At 43.4% G+C, this 24,803-nt stretch overlaps 1 protein-coding gene across 1 annotated transcript in view; it reads right to left on the reverse strand.

Annotated features, from left to right (window-relative positions):
- Nucleotides 1–14,380, reverse strand: part of ENPP6 (ectonucleotide pyrophosphatase/phosphodiesterase 6) — a 116,633-nt gene extending 102,253 nt beyond the window's left edge. The window contains exon 1 of the mRNA XM_059909250.1: nt 14,297–14,380. The gene's annotated coding sequence lies outside the window, so the exon portion shown is untranslated. The remainder of the gene's footprint in view (nt 1–14,296) is intronic.
- Between the last annotated feature and the right edge of the window lie 10,423 nt (nt 14,381–24,803).

A 24,803-nucleotide genomic window follows, 5' to 3' on the forward strand; every position in this document is an offset into this window, starting at 1 on the left:
GGGCTATTATATATCTTCTGAGGCGCCTCATATAATTTTGATCAAAAGCTAGGCTTGGGGACCACTGCTGACAATGACAGCAGTGGACAAGCAATGGACAAGCCCGAACAAGGTCACGTCATCATCAGATCTGCATTTTATTTTATTTTATTTTATTTTTTTATTTATGGCTGTGTTGGGTCTTCGTTTCTGTGCGAGGGCTTTCTCTAGTTGCGGCAAGCGGGGGCCACTCTTCATCACGGTGCGCGGGCCTCTCACTATCGCGGCCTCTCTTGTTGCGGAGCACAGGCTCCAGACGCGCAGGCTCAGCAATTGTGGCTCACGGGCCTAGTCGCTCCGCGGCATGTGGGATCTTCCCAGACCAGGGCTCGAACCCGTGTCCCCTGCATTGGCAGGCAGATTCTCAACCACTGCGCCACCAGGGAAGCCCCAGATCTGCATTTTAGAAAGCAGGCTCTGGAAGCCATGGGGAGGCAACATCAGTGCCGGTGGAAGCAAGAATAATAACATCCATCTTCCTTGATATTAAGAACTTTACATGCAAAAATTCACTTAGATCGTCTGATAATTTTGTAAGGTAAGTATCTACACCCTGAAAATGCAAAGAAAATCAAGGTTCAGGGAAGCCTAATGTCAAACAGCCTGAAGTGTCAGAACTGAAATTCAAGCCCAGGTCTCTTTTATAGCTTTATATTTTAGGGGAATACATTCAATTTGTGAAATTAGGAAGAAAAATCAAAGACTGTGTAAAAGAAAAAAATAATAAACCCTAAGTATCTTTAGCTTATCTTGATTAAACTGAGAGGGGGGAATAGAAAACCACCATTAGAACACTGCAGAAATAACCGTCACAGGCAACATCCACTGACGGATGCTAAAATTAGTGGCAGAACCAGAAAGCGAGGAAGTGTACAAAAAGCAAAAGGATGGGGCACACCAAAGGGACACGGGAGCCAACCTGAAAGAGCTCCCAATTGCCAAAACCAGAATAAAATAAATGATGCAGTACTGGAATATTAACCCAAAGTATAAAATAAATACACAAGTCCATACTGGTATAAACAAATAATTGAACAAGCAAATAAATAGGGAAGAAGTGACAAATCTTCCTTACAAAAGAATTCTAGATAATATATGCTGATGCCCTCACGGCAAGAGGTAGTACTTAACCCCTACCTACTCGCCATCAAGGGTAGGCTAGACCTAGTGACCCACTTCCAAAGAAGAGAGTAGGGAAAAGGGAAAAGCAGTGACTGTGCAGTGGAGAAATCTGGCAAACACATCACCCAAGTGATGGAGGTTAATGTCACCAGTGATGTCATGCAGACCTGATGTACCCCCTCATATAGCAAGATGAGACTGGCACTTCTCTGTGGTGTTCTTTCCAAAACTCCAAAACCCCAGTCTAATCATGAGGAAAACACCAAACAAGCCCAGACTGGGGGGTATTCTACAGGATAACTGGCAAGGACTCCTTAAGAATGTCAAGGTCGTGAAACACAATAGAAGATCAAGAAACTGTCACAAACCAGAGGCAGCTGAGGAGACATGACAACTATATGCAGTGTGGCCTAGGATTCTGGAACAGAAAGAAACATTAAGCAAAAATCAGTAAATCCAAATAAAGTTGCTTAGCTATTAGTATTGCACCAATGTTAATGTCTTAGTTTTGATAATCGTACTCTGCTTCTGTGTGATGCTAACCTCAGGGGAAGTTGGGTGAAGAGCTATGGGAACACTCTGCCTTATTTCTGCAATTTTTCAGTGAGTGCAAAACTTTTCCAAAATAAAGTTTAAAAATTGACATTGAGGCTTCCCTAGTGGCGCAGCGGTTGAGAGTCTGCCTGCCGATGCAGGGGACACGGGTTCGAGCCCTGGTCTGGGAAGATCCCACATGCCGCAGAGCAACTGGGCCCGTGAGCCACAACTACTGAGCCTGCGCGTCTGGAGCCTGTGCCCCGCAACAAGAGAGGCTGCGACAGTGAGAGGCCCGCGCACCGCAATGAAGAGTGGCCCCCGCTTGCCGCAAGTAGAGGAAGCCCTCGCACAGAAACGAAAAACCAACACAGCCAAAAATAAATAAATAAATAAATAAATTTATTTTAAAAAAAAAAATTGAAATTGAAATCAGAAGCCTGGCATCAATAAGACAAAAGTGTTTTTGAGAATACAAAACAATGGAGAAACAATTGCCCTTGTTTAGAAGCTAGGAGAGAAGGTTATCTCAAATATACACAGTCAGCCCTCCGTATCGGCAGGTTCTGCAGCCCTAGATTCAACCAATTGTGGATTGAAAATATTCAGAAAAAAAATTCCAGAAAGTTCCAAAAAGAAAAACTTGACTTGGGGTTAGTAGATGCAAACTATTACATGTAAAATAGATAAACAACAAGGTCCTACTGTATAGCACAGGGAACTATATTCAATATCCTGAGATAAACCATAATGGAAAAGAATATTAAAAAGAATGCATATATATTTATAACTGAATCACTTTGCTGTACAGCAGAAATTAACCTAACATTGTAAATCAACTATACTTCAATTAAAAAAAAAAAAAAGAAAGAAAAGGGAATTCCCTGGAGGTCCAGTGGTTAGGGCTCCGAGCTTCCACTGCTGGGGGCCCGGTTCGATCCCTGGTCGGGCAACTAAGATCCTGCAAGCCACGTGGCATGGCCAAATAAATAAATAAGTACAGGGGAAAAAAACTTGACTTTACCACTCACTGGCAAATACGTATGTTAATATTTACATTGTATTTACGACTACTTACATAACATTGGCATTGTATTAGACATACGAGTAATCTAGAGATGATGTAAAGTGTACAGGAGGATGTGCACAGGTTATATGCAAGTACTACAGCATTTTATATAAAGTACTTGAGCATTCACGGACTTCGGCATGGGGACAGGGGAGGGTCCTGGAAACAATCCCCTGTGGATACCAGGGGAGGACTGTACATACTACCACCACGAGAATGAAATCTGAGTTATTCTGCATCTTGTCATGGTAAAGCTTCTAAGCCTTCTTACTGAAAGAGGCAAAAGATTTTCTGTATATCAAAATATGTGTTCTAGTGGTTCCAATGACAGAAAGCTTATAACACTGTGACCATGAAAAAAAAAGTTTGTTAAAGGAAATCGTGGATGCTGTGCTACTCCACTGTGCCCTAGAGAAGCTGTCGTGTGTGACAGAAGCTGTCGTCCTGTACAGGGAGATATATACACGGACATTCCACTGTGCCCTAGAGAAGCTGTCGTATGTGACAGAAGCTGTCGTCCTGTACAGGGAGATATATACACGGACATTCCACTGTGCCCTAGAGAAGCTGTCGTATGTGACAGAAGCTGTCGTCCTGTACAGGGAGATATATACACGGACATTCCACTGTGCCCTAGAGAAGCTGTCGTATGTGACAGAAGCTGTCGTCCTGTACAGGGAGATATATACACGGACATTCCACTGTGCCCTAGAGAAGCTGTCGTGTGTGACAGAAGCTGTCGTCCTGTACAGGGAGATATATACACGGACATTCCACTGTGCCCTAGAGAAGCTGTCGTATGTGACAGAAGCTGTCGTCCTGTACAGGGAGATATATACACGGACATTCCACTGTGCCCTAGAGAAGCTGTCGTATGTGACAGAAGCTGTCGTCCTGTACAGGGAGATATATACACGGACATTCCACTGTGCCCTAGAGAAGCTGTCGTATGTGACAGAAGCTGTCGTCCTGTACAGGGAGATATATACACGGACATTCCACTGTGCCCTAGAGAAGCTGTCGTATGTGACAGAAGCTGTCGTCCTGTACAGGGAGATATATACACGGACATTCCACTGTGCCCTAGAGAAGCTGTCGTGTGTGACAGAAGCTGTCGTCCTGTACAGGGAGATATATACACGGACATTCCACTGTGCCCTAGAGAAGCTGTCGTATGTGACAGAAGCTGTCGTCCTGTACAGGGAGATATATACACGGACATTCCACTGTGCCCTAGAGAAGCTGTCGTATGTGACAGAAGCTGTCGTCCTGTACAGGGAGATATATACACGGACATTCCACTGTGCCCTAGAGAAGCTGTCGTATGTGACAGAAGCTGTCGTCCTGTACAGGGAGATATATACACGGACATTCCACTGTGCCCTAGAGAAGCTGTCGTGTGTGACAGAAGCTGTCGTCCTGTACAGGGAGATATATACACGGACATTCCACTGTGCCCTAGAGAAGCTGTCGTATGTGACAGAAGCTGTCGTCCTGTACAGGGAGATATATACACGGACATTCCACTGTGCCCTAGAGAAGCTGTCATGTGTGACAGAAGCTGTCACACTGTACAAGGAGATATACACACGGACATTTACTGTTGCAGTGTCAGTAATGGCAAAAAAAATTAGAAATAATCTAAAGGTTCATGAACAAGAGTATGAATAAGCGATATCAATACTCATAGAATAGAACAGAACACTATACAGCCGTCCAAAAGAATGAACTAGACATAAATGTCTAGTTCTTGAAGATCTCAAGAATAATGGTGAGTGAGAAAAACAAGTTGCAGATGGATACACGCAGTATAGAATATTAACATAAAAACATGCAGCACGATATTCTATATAATAATAGTACCAACACCACAGAAATGACAAACACCAAACTCATGATTGAGGTTTCCTCTGGAAAGGAGAGAGGAGAATGAAATCAGAGAGAGGTACACTGGGGGTTTCAACTTTGTAATGTTCTATTCATTTAAGAAACAAAACAAGGAATTCCCTGGAGGTCCAGTGGTTAGGACTCTGCAATTTTACTGCCCAGAGGGCCCGGGTTCAATCCCTGGTCGGGGAACTAAGATTCCACAAGCCTCAGCGTGGCCAAAACAAAACAAAACAAAACAAAACAAGAACATGAAGTGTATATATATGACAAAAGGCTACAATTTCACAAACGTGAGGGTTGGTACAAGGATGTTGTTTATATTATGCTCTTGGATTTTATGCAGTCCAGAAACATAATATAACTTTAAAAAAAAATCAGCAGGCCCTGGTGATGAATTGAACATGTGGGTGGTAAGGGAGAGAAAAGGGTCTTGGATGATTCCCAAGGTTCTGCCTTCAATGACGCAGTAGTACATTTGTCAAGATCAGTGCTGTAGGAGAATCGCCATCTTTAAGCAATCACCTCATCATATAAATCAGAAAAAAGAGGGAAGTTAACCTAATTCAAACCATGATCCAAGGTAACAAAGGAACTTTATCTTCAGCACAGAACTAGGGAAGTGATCTCAGCAGAGCCGTCAAGAGTGAGCAATTCTGAGTCCTGGCTCAAATACTCTTGTACAAATGACCTAATGTTCTCTCTTTACATCTTTGCTGGATAAATAGAAATCATCATGTATGCTGAGGAAAGTAAAATGGATTATTTAATAATTACATAAAAGTTGAATGTAAAAACTCATGTAAAACCAACAGAAACTCCTCAATGTTTTTCTTTTTAAGGAAACTGAAAAAATGGTTAGTCAAAGGAATATGTTTGAGTTTACATTAAATACGTGAAATATGAAGGGAAAATACAGTAGCATGTAAACCTTGATAAAGAATTGGCACATCTTGGTTGCTGCCAGATGGGAAGAACTGCTTTGAAAAAAGTAACTAGAATCACAGAATTATAGAGTTGTGATTGGAGAAATAATCTAGTGGTAATCTGTTAATTTCGAAGAAGAGAAACCTGCATGTCAAATAAGTATAAGCACTTGCCTGAAGGATCGCAAAGGTAACCAACGGCAGAGTCCAGAGTAGGTATAATCTCCCATATTAAAGCTTTTTAAAATTTCAACTTTATTTATTCTGCCTCTCTTCCCACCCCACTCCCTTTCATTGTTTATCTGCCTGAAATATATTTATTTCCTGCTTGTAATGGTCCACAATCCCTTATTTGAAACCCTATGTGGGGCCAGCTATGTTTGGGAGTTGAGCGTTTTTCTGATTTGAAAAAGTGACATGGTGCGTGTAGAATATATCATATAAACACCTGCAGCTTTAGAAGCATCACCTGATAACCAAATCTGTTAATATTTCCATGGAAACAATGTATACATGTTCACACTAAGTGGGTTAAATAAAGACCATAAGTAGCCTCCCATTACATCAAGGTGAGTGCATGCCACCCAGTGAGTTCAGATAAGATAAGGATTTTCCTCAAGTAAGTTATCAAAATCTCTACGTTTTCAGAGCCTTTTGAATTCCAGAATTGTGGATAACGGCATAGGCTTTATGTTTGGGAGAAAACTCTAAATGTATTAGGTAAAGATATATACTTTGCTCTTAGTCTACAGGGCGTGGTGGGGTCACGTCTGTGCAGAGCGTGGTTAGAAAGACAGGAAGGGAGGGGTGGAGCCAGTCCCACGGCTGCCTGGGGTCCCTGCCAGCTCCATATCTAGTCCACGGTATCCTTTCAGTGAACCCCATTTCCATAAGGGGGTCTCAGGGAGATGGATCTTGGCACCAACAACCAACAGTAAGACCAGTAGCTGTCAAGTCACATAAAGTACCTCTTTTCTACCCAGGGCCTCACTGGTGCGTTCCAGAAAGAAGTCTCCAGTCCCCCTCCTTGAGAAATTGAAACGAATGTTAATGATGCATCTGTCTTAACTGGTTCAGGCGGAAGCAGAAGTGGCCCAGGTCACCTAGGAAGATACCTTCTAGACCTATGTTCATCCAGGCAGAAGAGTTTGGTCTTGGTTTGACCCAAGATCTCCCATGACTGCAAGGGGCTGACCCCAAACGTCCAGTTACTTGGAGTCTATTCAGTGAAGAGATCCACGGATTGAAGCAATTTGCAAGTATGAATTCATTACAGAGACAGTTTATCTTACTGAAAACAGTGACTAATTTTGAACACCAGGTGCTGTTATTATGCAAAATATGTGCAGCACTCTAACCTTATGCTGTACAAGAGCTAAATGTACATATCACAGAGAATGTATATTCCAAGCCAATGTTTGCTGCCTGCAACTGAAGTTTAATTTTAAACCTGGTTATAGAAATCTATATAGAGGAGTTCAGCCAACTTATCAGTTAATTGGAGTAGCCTCTTGATCAAGATGACACCATTTGCCAATAAAGCAAATGTGTTTACTTTAAAAAAAAAAAAAAAAAAGGAAGTACAGTCAACAAAACCTTTAAAGAGCCTGATGGGGATGTCATTTCTAGAAATATGATGAACTAAATACCAAGACTGACCTGCCTGCTGAAAACAACTAAAACGCCAAGTGATTTCGTAATGGAGACCCTTTTACCTCCTCGAAACACATGAGCAATATGGCACATCCCTGTTAGTGACCACGTTTTTTGCGCTAATTCTTCCAGGTTTGAATCAGAATCTCTGCGTGAGTGTAAGAGACAGAGGTGAGGTGGGCGCGTGTTATCATCCAATAAGCCATCGCACCTCTGAGATACGCCACACAGGGCAGCAGGCTCAAGTCACTCGGCTTCCTTCCTACTGGGCCCAGGTTGCAGCCACTGGAGCCCTGTGGCTGATCTGTCTCCACGTCGCTTCGACTACGCTCACATGATCTCCACGCTGGACATTCTACCTCACGGAAAGCAATCTCTTTAACACGGAAGTTGCATTTTTTAAACCAGGAGATGTCAGGAGCAAGTCTTATGTCGGGAAACCCAGAACTCTCTAACAGAGAAAACACGCCCTGGTTCCCATTTCAGGACAATATTGTCGGAGGACACATGGTTGCCACAGGGCTTGTCTGGGGGAGCAGTGGCCTGTGTTTTAGACCCTACGTGACAGCACTTGAAATCTTTGGGATTCTATGTTTTTATATAGAATCCGTTCTAACAACTTGTTGGGCTTTATCTGCACAAAGTTTACCATCAGGGAGAAAGAGAAGATTTTTTTTTTTTTTTTTTTAACGATAAGCTGCCAACGGCTAAGTAAAAAGGACCTTCGCTTTGAGTGGCAGGAGTGACTATGGAAGAGGGAACCGTGGGTGATGGAGGAGTTGTTCGCTGAGGCCTGGATTGAGGGTGAGTGCGGGATTTGCCCCCTTCATCGTCCACCTGTTACGTCTGCCCTGGATACCATTTTAAAACACAAACAGGATTTCATCTGTCTATGAGAGAAACATGAGAAATGGCCTCAGTTCTTCAAAGAGCTGTCTCCCTCTAGTGGCCAAAGATTTTTTTTAAAAAAGCCTCAGAAGCCTACAAAGGAGCCTGTGTCCCCTAAGAACATAAAACCACTCATCCTGGTGGGGAGTATGCAAACAAGCCTTGAATTTGGAAACATCATTATAGCATGTAGTTTTGTAAGTTTCCTCACTATAAGTCAGGAATAATGCCAGTTTCAAAGGGTTACTGTGAGAAAGTGCCTGAGCCCCATCAGAGGAGATCAACAGAGGAGCACCACAGGGTCGCCGCTGGGAGGCTGGCGAGACACACTCGCTGGCGACGTGCTGGCTTTGGCACGGAAGCGTAGAGGTCCAAGAGCAAACGCTTATGTGTCATGAACCCTGCTTGTCACTTCCAAACAGCGGGAACCAAGAACCCTCAGATCTTCAGAAGCCAAGACTATGGATGTCCAGGTTGGCTGCAGAGACTGCTCGTGACAAACTGGGGATGCTCCGTGGTAGGCAGAATGATGCCCCCATAGATGCCCATGGCCTAAGCCCTGGGACCTGGGTACAGGTTACATGGCAAAGATGCAATTAAAATTGCTAGAGACAGCACAGGGAACTCTACTCAGTACTCTGTAATGGCCTATACGGGAAAAGAATCTAAAAAAAAGAAGAGTAAAAAAAAAGTGGATATATGTATAACTGATTTACTTTGCTGTACACCTGAAACTAACACAATATTGTAAATCAATTATACTCCAATAAAAATTTTTTAAAAATAAAATAAAATGGGCTTCCCTGGTGGCGCAGTGGTTAAGAAAACGCATTGACAAGGGTTCGAGCCCTGGTCCGGGAAGATCCCACATGCCGTGGAGCAACTAAGCCTGTGCGCCACAACTACTGAGCCTGCGCTCTAGAGCCCGCGAGCCGCAACTACTGAGCCCACGTGCCACAACTACTGAAGCCCGCGCACCTAGAGCCCGTGCTCCGCAACAAGAGAAGCCACGGCAGTGAGAAGCCCGTGCACCACAACGAAGAGTAGCCCCCACTCGCCGCAACCAGAAAAAGCCCGCGCACAGCAACGAAGACCCAATGCAGCCAAAAAATAAAAATAAAAAAAAATTTTTTTTTAATAAATAAAATAAAATAAAATTGCTAGGGAGATTATCCTGGATTGTTGGAGTACATCCACTGAAATCAGAAGGGAAGAGGGAAGTAGAAGAGGCGGTCAGGATGTGCTGTGAGGACTAGAAGACCTTGAACCACTGCTGCTGGCTTTGAAGAGGAGGGAAGAGGGCCACGGGCAGAGGAATGTGGGCAGCCTCTAGAAGCTGGGAAGGTCGAGGAAACGGACTCCCCCCAAGAGTCTCCAGAAACGAATGCAGCCCTGCCAGCATCTTGATTTCAGCCTTGTGAGACCCATTTTGGATTTCTGATATCCAGAACTGTAAGATAATAAATCTGTATTGTTTTAAGCCACTAAATTTGTAGTAATTTGTTACAGCAGCAATAGGAAACTAATACATGCCCTAACTGCTATCCCGGAGGAAAGAGAGAATACTGTCAGACCCTGAATTTACTCTGTTCAGAAATGACCTGCCAGTAAGCCTCACCATGGACTCAGAAGACTCAAATCTGACCAAGTTCAGATATAAGGACATGGACCCCATAGCGTAGTTACTCAGTGCTCCTCCCCATCTTGAGAGGGATTGGTCTTGCCATTCTCCCCAAGCCTGGCCAGGCAGCAAGCACATTCACGTGTGAAATCTATTTCTTCTCTTGTAGAATGAGAGGGCTGGATTAAAGACCCTCATTGGTCCCCTAGAGCTCTACAGAGTCTATGGATCTACAAGTCCTTAGCCTTTCAAGCAGTCAAAGTAACAACAGCGATACTTCTGCTTCTGCAACTCTATCTGTTCCATGATGGGTTCATCAAAGTGAGACAAGGAAGGCTTTTCTGGCCATTTACCTGGGAGCCCAATCCTTCCGGCCCAGGAGAAAAAAGGGAGGAAACAGCGGGTGTTGTTCCAGACGGCCCCTGCTCCGCTCAAGCGCTCAAGGCTGTGCTTTCCCTCAGCTTCCCCCGCTCCAGCTGGAAGGCAGTCACCAGTCTCACAAGGTCACACACGCTGCCGGGGGCGGGGGGGGGGGGAAGGCTTGAACAGAAGCGCCCCCGCCACTGCCAGGGTGCTGGGAAACAGGCTCGAGTTGCCACTCACAGGGGGCTTCAGGCTGAGCTGCCCACAGCAGCAGCAGCACATCTTCAGCCTTCTTAACCGTCTGCAATAAACTGGAGGTTTTGGACCTGCAAAGCAGGATACTGTATTTCACGAAACCCCACAGACCCCAAATCACTACCCTGTGCTGGCTAAGCGTTTCCTAAGGGTGATACATTTCCAGAATGAGTTACAATACCTTTCATTCTCCAAGCTGGACAGTTTCGTGCACATGACAAGCCAGTGCACATAAGGCTGTAGCTGGGCCTCCCACGTGACTTCTGTGGGGAGCCACTGCCATTTACTTTGGCTGAGTCTTTCTGGAGGACTTTACCGTCGAAATTCCCACTCTGCCTGCGTGGTCAGTAAATACCCTTTTCCGGCTTCATTCCAGGCTCAAAACCAGTGTGGATAAGTTTACTCATGGGTTTGATTCAGCTGCCTCTTGTTCCTATGGAAACCCAGGCTGCTCCATAAGCCCAATGCTCTATTCCTACTGCCCAGCCCGCCTTCAATGGCAACTTTAAAGTAGATTTTCACCTTCCCTGGGTATTAACTTTGACTTTCAGAAGCTGAAGTAGCCTTTTGGAATGTATACTATCCATTTGCAAAGAACTCACTAAGAGCTGAATCCAAGATAGCCATTTTACACCGTGTGGTCTTCAGACATGGAAGCCCACTCAATCGTGAAGACGAACCTGGTGACTTCTCCAAGAAGAGCAAGTACAGCTGTGATGAGAGGGATGCTCGACTGCAGAGTGCTGTGATTGATTGGCAATGTCTGCCACAGGCTTGGGGGAGGCCGTGGGGGGCGCGCGTTCTCCTCGAATCAAACACTGTGTGTCCACTTCAGAGCAAAACAGCATATTCAGTCTGTTATTCACACGGGCCTCTAGAAGTTCAGATCCAGAAGTTCAGGGGTCAAGCAAGAAGGTCACCGCAGTCACTTCTGATCCAGCCAGAGCACAACAGCCTTCTAGAGTCAGGTTCCTTGGGGCACGGGCGCTGATGGGTTAAGCTATACACTTGTCTTGAGCATTTGATATAAACCATTAAGAGTTAGGCCTGTCCTTTTTTTTTTTTTCTTTTCTTTTAAATTTATGTATTTATTTATTTTTGGCTACGTTGGGTCTTTGTTGCTGCACGCGGGCTTTCTCTAGTTGCGGCGAGCAGGAGCTACTCTTCCTTGTGGTGCACAGGCTTCTCATTGCGGTGGCTTCTCTCGTTGCGGAGCATGGGCTCTAGGCACATGGGCTTCCGTAGTTGTGGCACGCGGGCTCAGTAGTTGTGGCACACGGGCTTAGTTGCTCCGCAGCATGTGGGATCTTCCCGGACCAGGGCTCGAACCCATGTCCCCTGCACTGGCAGGCAATTCTTAACCACTGTGCCACCAGGGAAGTCCCTAGGCCTGTCCTTAAATGGGGGCAGGGAGTATCTGATTTCCCCTTCCTGGTATTGGAGACTCCAGGAGTCTTAACCAGGAATTTTGTCATTGCTGCTGCAAGAGAAGGAGAGCTGGCCTGAGTTCACTTAGGTGCAGCGTGAGACTATACTTGGGGAGCATGGAGAGCTCAGTGTACCCCGAGAGGGGACAGATGCAACTGGTCCCAGGGACAACCATCCTAGAAGGTCTCTCCCACAATCTCTTGTGTCTAATCACTCTGTTGGGACTTCCCTGGTGGCGCAGTGGTTAAGAATCCACCTGCCAACGCAGGGGACACAGGTTCGATCCCTGGTCCGGGAAGATCCCACATGCCGTGGAGCAACTAAGTCCGTGTACCACAAGTACTGAGCCCACGTGCTGCAACTACTGAAGCCCATGCACCTAACGCCTGTGCTCTGCAACAAGAGAAGCCACCGCAATGAGAAGCCCGCACACCACAACGAAGAGTAGACCCTGCTCACCACAACTAGAGAAAGCCCGCACGCAGCAACGAAGACCCAACGCAGCCAAAAAAAAAAAAAAAAATCACTGTCGTTGGCTCCAGACTCTCCCACTGGCTCTCCTAGAGAACCAGGCCTACTCCGTCAGCTCCGGAGCCTCTAATTCCCGATCAGCAGGACTGACTCCTTCCTTGCACTGCAAGTCAACGAAGTCCGGGGAGGGATTCTCATGGGCCTGGCTCACACGGGTAGACCCTCGGGACCAGCCACTGCGACCAGAGCTACAGGGGTCTGATTGGCCTGACTTGGGTACAGTGCCCACACCTGGGTCACTGAGCTCTGGGAAGGGACAGGCCTGAGAACCCACAGCTGTTCCCTGAGGCCCACTGCTACTTATCAGGGTCCCTCTTGGAAAATGAGCAGAGTGACCACGGGTGACCCCTCACTGCAGTCACCATGCCACCAGCCAAGACTGGGCATGGGAAGTGGGGGAACGGCCCTCAGCTTATAGGGTAGATTACAGGGTCAAAATCATCAAAGCCCCAGAGCCTTAGGTCATGGAAATGTGTCCAAAACATGGATTGTGAGACAGAGAGCATCAACAAAGGAGGAGTAATAATCATACTAGAAGTAGTAATAGTAGTAGTAGTAGTAGTAGTAGTAGTAGTAGTGGTAGTAAGAAAAATAATAATACTATTCATTGAGCAACTATTTTGTACCAAACATATAAGAAGCACTTTGCATGCACTATTTCTAATCCTTTACAGTCCTGTAAGGTGGGTGCTATTACTTCCATTCTGCAGTAAGGAAATTAAGATTCACAGACATTAAGAGACTCTCCTGCAGCCTCAGAGCTACTAACAAAGACACTAATACTTAATGCACATGACTGCATTAAGTATTAATTGTTTTCATTAATTACTAAAGAATTAAGTGAAATAATATACATGAGGAATCTTTGCAAACTACAAACGTAAGGCACCATCACTGTTACACTATTTAAATTGACTTATGTTTAGAAGCAGTGGCCTCAGTAAGGACAGCCAGCAGAGCTGCGGCTGAAAGTCACACGAAGCCACATGGGAGCAGCAAGAACAGGGTCTCTGTTATGTTTTGAAATTTCCTGTTCATGATTCGGGCGGAACAGAGATATGAACACTTGATGAGGTTTAAAAAATAAAACCTCTCCAAAATTCAAGACAAAAGCTTAATTTCCTCCAATCTATTTTTTCCAATTATTTTAGTAAGATGAATAACGTTCAAAATATTTCCATACCGTTAGCCACCTTTACATGCTCAGACGGTTTTCAATTCAATGATTCTTTACTGAGTACATCCTGTGTCAGACACTGCTAGGCTCGGGGGACTGCTGTCCTTGAAAAGTTCCGAGGAAGTCACTTTCTAAAAACTATGAGTATGTGGATTTTTATGTAAACCACTGCTCACCGTCAGCATCTAATCTGAGTGCTCGAACGTAACAGTGTTCTGCACAGGTTCTAGGACAATCTAGTCGGTGAAGGGAAACGCTCCAGCCAGAAGGAGACGCGCGGAGACCTAAGAGGGAGGAGCATCGTCTCCACGGAAGACAGCTTCCTTCTGTATGATCTACGCTCGTGAATACGGAGCAACGGCAGAGGCGAGCTTCTGAGAATGAGTGGACGGAAAACACAGTGCGTAACACAAAGTTTTGTGCAGCCAGAGATCGCGCTCAGTAAGTTTGCGGGGGTTGCTTGCTTACTCACTTTGCCTTAATTCTCTGTCCAAAACAATGCTGTCAGTCTTGGCTTGACTGCAGCTAGTAACAGGCAACAGAAAAGCAGTTACTTTCTTTAACTAACTATACAATATTAATGGACTATATGCTGATAAAAGCAAAGACTCTTTAGCAGTCAACAGATTATAGCTCCATTCGAAACAAATTAAAAAAGCATTTAAATGTACGTTCATTTAGTAGGTTTATAATTACTGTCTAAACAAATAGACTTGTTTCCTAATGAACAGGCCACATTTTACATATATTTCTAATCTTAAATCAATCAATGATTACCAAAGTAAAGTCACTTGGTCACTTACTTTTGGGAGGACTTCTTTTTAAGTGTTATAATCACTGATGGGAGGGAAATTGAGCCACAGGCTTCTTGAGCCTGGAAAACATTCATCATCTTTGGCCCAGCCATTTTCTCTCTAGGAATCCAATCTAAGGAAATAATTAGAAATAGAGAAAAGATTTAGGTATAGATATGTTCACATTAGTGCTGTCTATTATAGCAAAAATAGTGGTTATAAAATTACATTTTATAAATAGAATTGAATACTGATAAACCATTAAACATCATGTTTTCAAAACATATTTTGGGACTATACAATATAATGTTTACAAAAATAAATAGGATGAAAACTTTATAATAAATAAAATGTCATATGTAAGATACATAATAAATTTATTTCATGTAATATTTTAATAATACATACATATTATGTATACACACATATATATCACTTAGGAAAAAAAGTGTAAAGAAATACACTAAAATGCTATCAATAGTTTTCTCTAGGTGGTGGGATTCTGAGTGGTTTTTTTTTCTTCATATTGCTTTTCTGTTTATTCAGGCTCTCACACAAGCCTGGAGATCTGCCAAGAAGAAAAAAACATGGTGGCCAGCTGACACAAATTGGATGGTAGATATGTGTGACGATTATACATCCAATTCTAAAATAATAAACTAACATTATTTTTAATTTCTTAAAATAAATATTCAGTGGCAGTAAAAAAATATATATTATCATGATGAAAAATTTGGCAAGTACAGAAAAGTAAAAGAATCAAGGAAAGAATCATCCAGAATTCCACCAGTCACAGTGAAATGCTGTTATCAGTATCCGGAGCTTGACCAAGTTAGTGGCTGTGAGCTGCGCCACGGAGTCCTGAATTCTCCATGCAAATGCCTCAGGAGGCGTCACAGTGGAGAGTGGGGACTGACCGGGTCCTCAGTCCAGTGAGGCGCCGGAACAGAACCCCTTCCCCACTTCGGTCAATCCATTTGCACATTAGACTTTCACCTAATATTCCAATTGAAGAAAGCCTCCATGGAAAACTACAAAAATAACATTTGGATACCTCCATATTAAACCTGTTCCCTAAAGCTAAACGTTTAGGTTGCTTCCAGTTTTCTCTAACATAATGGAAAATTGCATGAATAGCTTTGTACAGTAATCTTTGTCTATATTTCTGCCTCTATAATTGAAATTCCAAGAAAAGGGTAATGATCATTTTCAAAGCTCTTGATGTTACCAAGTTGCCCCCAAAAGGTCAACATGTTTATAATCCCATCCATCTGCCCATCTCGCCACACCCTTGCCTAAGCATAATTAAAAAAAAAAAAAAAACTTTGTTAATTTGATAGATTTAAAATAAGTCCCTCATCATGCTTGGCCGTTTTAAAGATTGGCTTTCCTCCCCCTTAGGTACCACTTCCAAGAACCCTTCCGTCAGCAAAATCTGCTGCCCCTGGTCCCTGTGAAGAGGACACGGGCACCCACCCCCTCCCTAGAGTAACCAGAGCTGTCCAAGGAGGCTTGTGCTTGGACATTTTCTCACTGGGTCCCAGGCCAGCCCCATGATCCGACCTCAGAGCAACTGAGCTTGTAGAATAAGCTGCCCCTGAGAAACGGCAGATGCCAAGGTCTAAAGTCCCTCTTCCTTCCCGAACACTCTCTAGAACCACAGAATCTCAGAACTGGATGGTGCCCTTCAGAGACTCATCCTTCAGGCCTCTAGTTACATAGATGACAGCTCTGAGCCCTGAAGAGGGAAACAAGTATACAGTCAATGGTACAGCCAGGAAGAGACCCGGGTGTCCTGGGAGTCTCGGCCCAGTGTTCTTCCCACCACCAGCCTCCAATATTAGAGGCGTCTAATAACCATCAAGCAGCGACCAAAGTGAGCCCTGACCCTTCGTCCTTCCATCTGATGACACTCTGGGGAGTGTCTGCCCTCATTGTCCAGACATAAGAAATTGAGAACAGGAACTTGGAAGGGTTCCCGACCCAGGGGGCGAGTGGAAGCCGAAATCTAGTGCAAGTACAGGGGTAGAAAATAACAGCAGAAAGAAAACAAGTTCAGAGAGGTGCTTCCCAAACTGGTGGGTTCTTAGAACTCAACTTTAGAAGTCAGCCTTCAAATGGCCACTAGGTGGAGCTCTATTTTCAAAATAAAATCTTAATCCTTTGGCTCTGAACTGGCTTTCAACTCAAATGGCCTTAGCCTGACAATGTCAAAGGCTTATTGCAAGGATTTGCTCACCAAGCCCACTGGCTCCCAACCAGATTTTTTTGCCAACCTGCAGTCTACAGTCTGTAAGGCCGCCATGAGCTGAACTTTTTCCATTTCGGCCCCTAGATTATTGTCTTAAAAGTAAATACAATGGAGATACACATATATATTGAAAACAGAACCAGGGGAGATACAAAACGTGTTTATCTCAACAATGAGAATTTTAAAAATATATTTAAAATATATTCTAACATAAAATATATATTTAATATATATTACATAAGTAAAATGTAAAATACACTTATATATTTATTTTATGTATAAATGTATAGGGTACATATTTAAATGTATATTTATCTACTGCATTTTATATATAATTGTACATATTACATATTTAAATCTCTTTCTGCTGTTGAGTGATAAATACATAGTTTGTAACTCCAATTATATATAAAACACCTGTTGAATATATTCTATATTACATATATTAAATATATATTTTATATAATAAAATATTTTAAAATGTATGTTTAAAGTTCTCTCTGTGGTTGAGTGATAAATACATGCTTTCTGGCTCCAGTGGTTCTGTTTTCCCCATAATAATCACCAAAAACCCTGGGAAAACAGAATAGCCTTTTTATTGACCTGTTCAAGGTTTTTAAAATCTATGTTTCTCCAGCCCGTATTTGTTCAGACATAGTTGAAAATAGAAAAGGCAAGGGGGAGAGATTCATTCAAAGAGAAATAGGCACTTGCTGTTGATCTTCCCTTAATCAGGACAGAAAGCACAGAGGAAAATAAGAGAATCTACTGTACCTATGAGGAAGAAAGGCTTTAAATAGTCTCAACCAAATATATAAATATGAAACTTCTCTTCTAATTTCCTTTAGTGCCAGTTCCTAACATACAGCTGACTGAGAAAAAGTATTTAATATTTTATAATTATTTATGCTGCTTTGAGGAAAATCATGTCACTGTCTCACATAAAAAAATAATACATTTTTGTTTTGTAATGAGATCTGATCAGCAACCCTAAAATGCAACTTCTCTCAGCTGCCCAGGGAAAAACAAAAACAAAAATTTACACCATCACCAAATCTAGGCTTAACAGATAATCTAATGGAAAATGTAGACAAACTGCATTAATGGCACAGCAGACAGAACTGAGTGGAAGGAACACCTACCCACAGTCTCCTCCTCAAGCACATCCAGGTTTCACTTCAGGAAACTGAGACCACATAAAAGAAGTTGGAAGATATGTTGTCCAACCCTGCAGTCTGCCCTCTCCTTCCGGGACCCAGGATCTGAGCCCTGAAACAACCAGAAAATCACACAGAAGTTCCTCTTTCGTTGTGATTCCACTCCTAGCCCATTCCCCTTTTAATCTATATTCATTCAGAGATAGGAAGAACTTTAAAAAACAAAAATCCTGGGGCTTCCCTGGTGGCGCGGTGGTTGAGAGTCTGCCTGCCGATGCAGGGGACACGGGTTCGAGCCCCGGTCTGGGAAGATCCCACGTGCCGCGGAGCAACTAAGCCCGTGAGCCACAATTGCTGAGCCTGCGCGTCTGGAGCCTGTGCTCCGCAATGGGAGAGGCCGCGATGGTGAGAGGCCCGCGCACCGCAATGAAGAGTGGCCCCCACTTGCTGCAACTGGAGAAAGCCCTAGCACAGAAACGAAGACCCAACACAGCCATAAATAAGTAAATAAATAAATAAATAATTTTTTAAAAAATTAAAAAAACAAAAATCCTGTGCAGAAAGTAGAAGGAACTGGGGTTAGCTCATCACATTTTAGGAAAAACAGTGCCCACAAGTTCTCTAAGTAATAGAAGAGGACGAAATATACTGGTTAACAGTATATTAGAAACCTAAGTTTTCCATGCACTTCTTGGACTCAGAATACAGTATCAGAGAACCAATTAGACAAGGTAGGAGAAGTTGGCAGTCTGGTAAAACAGAGCTTCTACAGGTGAAAGTTTGCCAGAAATTGAGAACAGGAACTTGTATTGTCCACCTACCCTCTGGCTATTGGTCCAAGAATGAGATTCCATACAAGGGGACGTGACCACGGATAATCAGCTCGCCCTGTCTCTTTACAAATACTAGCTCTACACAGATGTCACTTCATTTAAGGATGAACAAATAAAGGCGGCAACCCTATGGAAGGAGCTAATTCTAAAAAGCTACAAAAAATAGGAAAGGGATTTTATCTTGATGATCCAGAAGAATGGTTTCTCTAAAAATAGTCTACAGCAGAATCCAGAAGATTCAAAGAACTGGCAACCTCTATAGGATATAAAATGATATAGCCTCTATTCGCAGTGGTTGAGAATCTGCCTGCCAATGCTGGGGACACGGGTTCGGGCCCTGGTCTGGGAGGATCCCACATGCCGCAGAGCAGCTGGGTCCGTGAGCCACAACTACTGAGCCTGCGCATCTGGAGGCTGTTTTCTGCAACAAGAGAGGCCGCAACAGTGAGAGGTCCACGCACCGCGATGCTCGCTGCAACTAGAGAAAGCCCTCGCACAGAAACGAAGACCCAACACAGCCAAAAATAAATAAATAAATAAATAATTAAAAACTTAAAAAAAAAAAAAAGATATAGCCTCTATTAAGCAAGGGCAAGAAACCATAAAGGAAGAAGTGAAGATGAAAATTGAGTGATATGAGATAAACTAATGCTTTCAACAAGTATTTATTAAGAACCCATTTTGAGCCAAGCGCTGTGCTAGGGGTGGAGAATACAGAGATGAGTGAAACAGACATAATACCACTTTGGATGTAGGTTATACTTAGGTGGGGTTCATGGACAATACAATAATAAACAAATAATTTAAAATGTGAGGGACTTCCCATGTGGTCCAGTGGTAAAGAATCTGCCTTACAATGCAGGGGACGCGGGTTCGATCCCTGGTCAGGGAACTAAGATCCCACATGCCGCGGGGCAACTAAGCCTGTGTGCCACAACTACTGATCTCACGAGGTGCCTCAACAAGATCCCACGAGCTGCAGGCAAAAATAAATAAATAAATAAATAAAATGTGACAATTTCTATTAAGAAAATGAACAGGGTGCTTATTTAGGGAATAACAGGGGGTACCTACTTAGATAAAGTCGTCAGGGAAGGCTTCTGTACAGGGGTGGTATTTCATCTGAGTCAGCTATGAAAGAGCAAGTAAAGCGCATTACTGGCAGAGAAAGCAGCAGGTCTTAGGGTGAAAAAAAGTGTTCTGCGTGCTTGAGGAACTGACAAAACACCAATGTGCCTGGCGAATGGTCCAAGATGAACTTGGAAACATAAGCAGTGGTCAGGTCATCTAGGACCTTTACAGCCAGGAAAAGCACTTTAAATTTTAGGTACAAAAGGAAATTGACTGCAAATGTGTATGTGTATGTTTGTGCATGTGGGTGTATTTGTATCTATTTGTGCACATACATACATGCATATACATATATTTAAATATATGCATACATTATTCATTGCTACAGTATAGAGAACACACGAGAAGAGACAATAAAGGAAGCAAAAAGACGATCTTAATTCAGGGATGAGATGATGGTGCCTTGAACTGAGGTGATGGCAGTAAAGATGGAGACGAACTGACAGTTGAAAAAAATATCTGGAGGTTGAAACAATTGTAACTACTGCTGGACTAGAGGAGGTCAGGAAGGGCAGAAAGGCATCAAGCATGACTCAGGTGTCTGGCTTGACAACGCAGATGAATACGAAAGAACAGTAAGAAAGACTAAAAATGCAACAGCAAAACTAAAACCACGCTGCAGGTACTGAAGAACAGAACTGAAATGGCAGAAAATAGAAGGTAGGCTGTGAGGGGCAAACTTGAGAGACTCTCCCACAACGCAGAGCGAAAGAGAGCAGAGATTAAGAGATGAGAAAGATGACAAAGAATACAGAACTCTTTTCTGGATACTTGGTATTTCTAAAGAAGGAACCAAAGCAACTGAGTAAAAACAATGATCGAATAAAAAAGAATAGTGTCCTGAAATGAAAAATACCTAAGTCTAAAAATGTAAAAACTCATTCTTTACCAAGGAAAATTACAGTCCAACATCTGGATATTTCCTTGAGAAATGCTTGAATTTACAAAATAAGTAATCAGATTTTTTTTAAGTTATCTGGAGAGAAAAATGCAAAATCAGCATGGCCTTAGACTTTTGCTCCATAACAGTAATTACCAGAAGTCAATGGAGCTACATCTAGAGGTTTGAAACATAATAAGTTCGACTCAACAATTCTACAGGACTTCCCTGGTGGCGCAGTGGTTAAGAATCTGCCTGCCAATGCAGGGGACACAGGGTCGATCCCTGATCCGGGAAGATCCCACATGCCACAGAGCAACTAAGCCCGTGCGCCACAACTACTGAGCCTGCGTGCTACAACTACTGAAGCCCGGGCACCTAGAGCCCATGCTCTGCAGCAAGAGAAGCCACCACAATGAGAAGCCCGTGCACCGCAACGAAGAGTAGCCCCCACTCACCGCAACTAGAGAAAGCCTGCACACAGCAACGAAGACCCAACGCAGCCATAAATAAATAAATAAATTTATTTAAAAAAAAAAAAAACAATTCTACAGAAAGCCCTCCCTGTTACTCATGTGAGAAAACAATAAAAAGATATGAACACATCCGCAAGGGCTAAGAAAATACACTATCCACATGTTTTTACCTGCAAAAAAATTACTCAACTCCTCTCTAACAAGGGGTGACTCAAGAATGGAGAAGTTATGATACAGAAAAAGTGAATGGGAATGTTTTAATTTAATCATAGAAATAAGTCTAAAAAGTTGTGTTAAATATATTTTCAAAATAGAAAGCAAATAAAATGCTCCATTATATTTGAAAGAAAAATTATACAATGAAAAATGTAGTATACTACTAATAAAATTCTATCTAAAATCCTGAATATCTACAAAAATTGGGAAAGGTGAGTGAAAATTTTGACAGTGAGTGAAAATACTCTGATTTGTTTTACATGATTGCATAATTGCTGTGAAGAAAATGAACAGGGTGATGGTTTAGAGATTAGTAGGCAGAACTACTTAGATGAAATAGCCAGGGAGAGTCTCTCCAAAGAGCTACAGTTCCCTGACTCTTCGGTAGGTGAAGCTGAGGTTCCAAAAGAAGGACAGGATATTTATATGTTGATCCCTTAGTATTTAATTAGGTCCAGAACTGACCCAGTTGGAATAAGATGACACAACTGGAACTCATAACCAATAGAGAAATGGGAATTAAAGGCAACTTATTTCTTAATTCAGCCTTAGCTGATATACAGGTGGTTTAAGAAGATAGATCAGGCAGCCTATCCTTCATCTTATAATTACAATAGGGTAATGTTTGGTGAATATGTACAAAACTTTTAGCATATCAATCAAGGTAAATCGATACTTATTTTCTGTATCTTGTCATCATAAAGCTGAACAGAATAGCTGTTTATAAAGAAGGGCAAAGAGCTTTTCTGTAATATTGAAAAGTCTGTTTTCACAGTTTCAAGGGCAACTGGCTTATAACCATTACCCATGAATATTTATTATAGGAAACTACAGTGAAAACCAAAACTATTTATTATCAGGCTTTTTACAGAAAAAGTTTGCCCACCCCTGATCCAAGTGGATACTAAACTCACCATTTTTATAATTTTAAATGAACAAGCAATGTTCTACACCAAACATTTCTCCTATCATCCATCTATCTATTTACCAGTCATTCTGGGTGAGGTAGGAGGAGGAAAGACAGGTCAGGTAAGGTAAGACTGTCCTTATCCAATGGGCAGAACCAAAGCAGAGGAAGATCAAAACTCCAGTGTAGCCCCAAGACTGTCCCACCACATTCCTCCAACTTTCCAGGCAGATTCTAAAAGAAGAAGACGTCCAATTAGTGCCAGCTAAAATTACCTGAAAAGGTGAAGAGCTTAGCATAGTTTCCAACAGCTGGGGCCTGCGACCTGAGCCCAAGTCAGCCTGGGAAGAGAATTCGGATGCTTGTCAGAGAGACCCATGCTCACTCCCTTCTAAGCTTGTGAATTCTGTTACCATTTTCCTTCTCGTGCCATTGAACAATCTTTATAAAACACTCTTGATTGTCTTGACTGAAATCAGTGGACAAGCATTCTTTTCTTTTCCAGTATTTGCACTGGGATAGCTCAGATGATCCAAGTGCTCAATGAGGCCAGGCGTGGTGGCTGCAGGATCTGGGAGAACAAGGGGCACACCCAGGTGGGGAGCTGGAGAAAACATATCTGGGGCAGGGCAGTGGGCAGGAAGGGCCGGGGTTGAGCTCCTTCCCACAGGATTGGCTCTCACATGCTGCAACAGGGAGGGCCTCTCCATCCAACAGAATTCCAGGAGTCAACTTAACGTGTTGGGAGAGATGAGATGGGAGTCCACTTGGTACTCTGTGCATGGCGTGAAGAGTCCTCTGGGAAGTCAAGTGGGTAGAGATGCCCCCTGGGAAAATGGTAAAGTGAGAAAGTTAAACACTGTCACATGTAGCCAGGCCCTGCCCACAAACTTCGGGCATCCAGTGGCCACAGACTCAAAGCTTCACGCCAGCCTGAGCACCTTACTGCGGCACCCCACCTAGGCCTGTCCTAACAATGCCCATGTTTCAGATCTTCCTAGACCCTCAACCCTCTGCCTCTGGATTCCATGTTTTCTATGGAGACAGGTCCTGCTTTCTAGATTTGTGACCATATTCTGATAAATTCACCACAAGGTCAAATGAAGTCCCTGCCACCCTTTGTGTAAGATATTTGAAATTTTTGTAGATATGCCCAGTCTTGAGAAGAAAACTGAATGCTGAGAATTTCTGGGTCATTTCCTCAGTACTGGATTTCACTAGTGGGTTTTAGTCAACCCACACAGAGGCTTTGTGACTGTCACATATGAATGTCACAAAAATAATAGAAACGTGCTCTCAACTTCAAGGATGACCATCAGAGACCGATAACCATGGTAACAACCAGAGGCACCCTACAGAAGTGTGGTGGATTCTTCCAGGCCCTGACATGAGCTTCTTCATTCTTTGCTTCTGCCCTCCTGCTTTTCTACTTCTTTAATTTTCCTTTTCCGCGCTTTTGCTTGATTCCTTCCTGCCCCCCCCATACTCTGAAATTATACCTGGAAGACAGGTGCATGCCAGCATGTCAGCCCCATGCGGGCCGGGAGGGGGTTTTCTGCTTTGTTCCCAGCTGTGCCCAAAGTACCAAGAACTGTGCCAAGCACACAATGGGAGCACTGTTTGGTGAATGAATGAATGAATGAATGAATGAGGTAGCTAAGGGCCCCGGGGACGCTGTCACCGTCATCGCATTTCTAACGCCCACCAGCGTTGCAGGCCAAAGACTATTGCTTTCTTGATGCCTCACAGGGGCACAAACAATCGGTAAATGTTTTCTAGAATCTCACCCCTCCTCCAACAAGTCTTCAGTGAGATGAAATAAAAATTCCCTTTCCGAATCTGTATTTTTGGGTACCATCCAGTTCTCAGTCAAGCCAAGACCAAAGCTTTGACTCTTGGGATGCTTCAGAGCTTGAAGAAGCCCTTGGAGCTCATGTGACTTCCTGCACGGGTTTCTATAGAGAATTGGAAAATTGCACACATGCCTGTAAGACCATTAAGTTACCTAGAGCTCTGTTCCTCCAGCTCCACACGTATTCAGTCTGTAAAAATGGCCCAGCAGAGACTCCACGATCTGCCGCAATCAGCGGCTGTCGTAAAGTGCGGCTGCCGTAAAGTATGGCTGTCGTGAAGCGCAGTCCCCGAAAAGTGTTGCTGTCGTAAAGACGGGGTGAGTCCTCCTCCTTTCCCTCTCCCTTTAGATCAGTTTTCCAGACCTTCCCTGAGCAGTGGATGCGCACGAGGCAGCTCAGAAATGAACATCCTGAGGGTGCGCTGACCAGACACTCCACCAAGCACTTTTCCTGCGTTTTCTCATTCGATCCTTCTAAGAACCCTCCATTATTAGCCCGTTTCCCAGATGAGGGAACTGAGGCTTAGGTGGGTTAAATGGCTTGCCCCACACCACAATTAACTAAGTAGAGGAGTCCGGATGTGGGCTCAAGTCTGCTTGGCACTAAAATTTGTTCTCTTAACTTTTACAGAAAGTTCCAGGTGTGAGGTGACAAGAGTTACAGGTGTTTGGGCTCTGCGCTCTCAGGAAGAGCCTTCGCTTCAGAGAACAGATGCCCCCCTTGTAAATATCTTGCACACTGAAACTGCTGGCAAAAAACCCCCACGGTTTTTGCTTCTGCATGTTTTGTTGTAAGCATGTAGCAAAACCGTC

This window comes from Balaenoptera ricei, chromosome 21 (genome assembly GCF_028023285.1).
Source record: "Balaenoptera ricei isolate mBalRic1 chromosome 21, mBalRic1.hap2, whole genome shotgun sequence".
Lineage (NCBI taxonomy): Eukaryota > Metazoa > Chordata > Mammalia > Artiodactyla > Balaenopteridae > Balaenoptera > Balaenoptera ricei.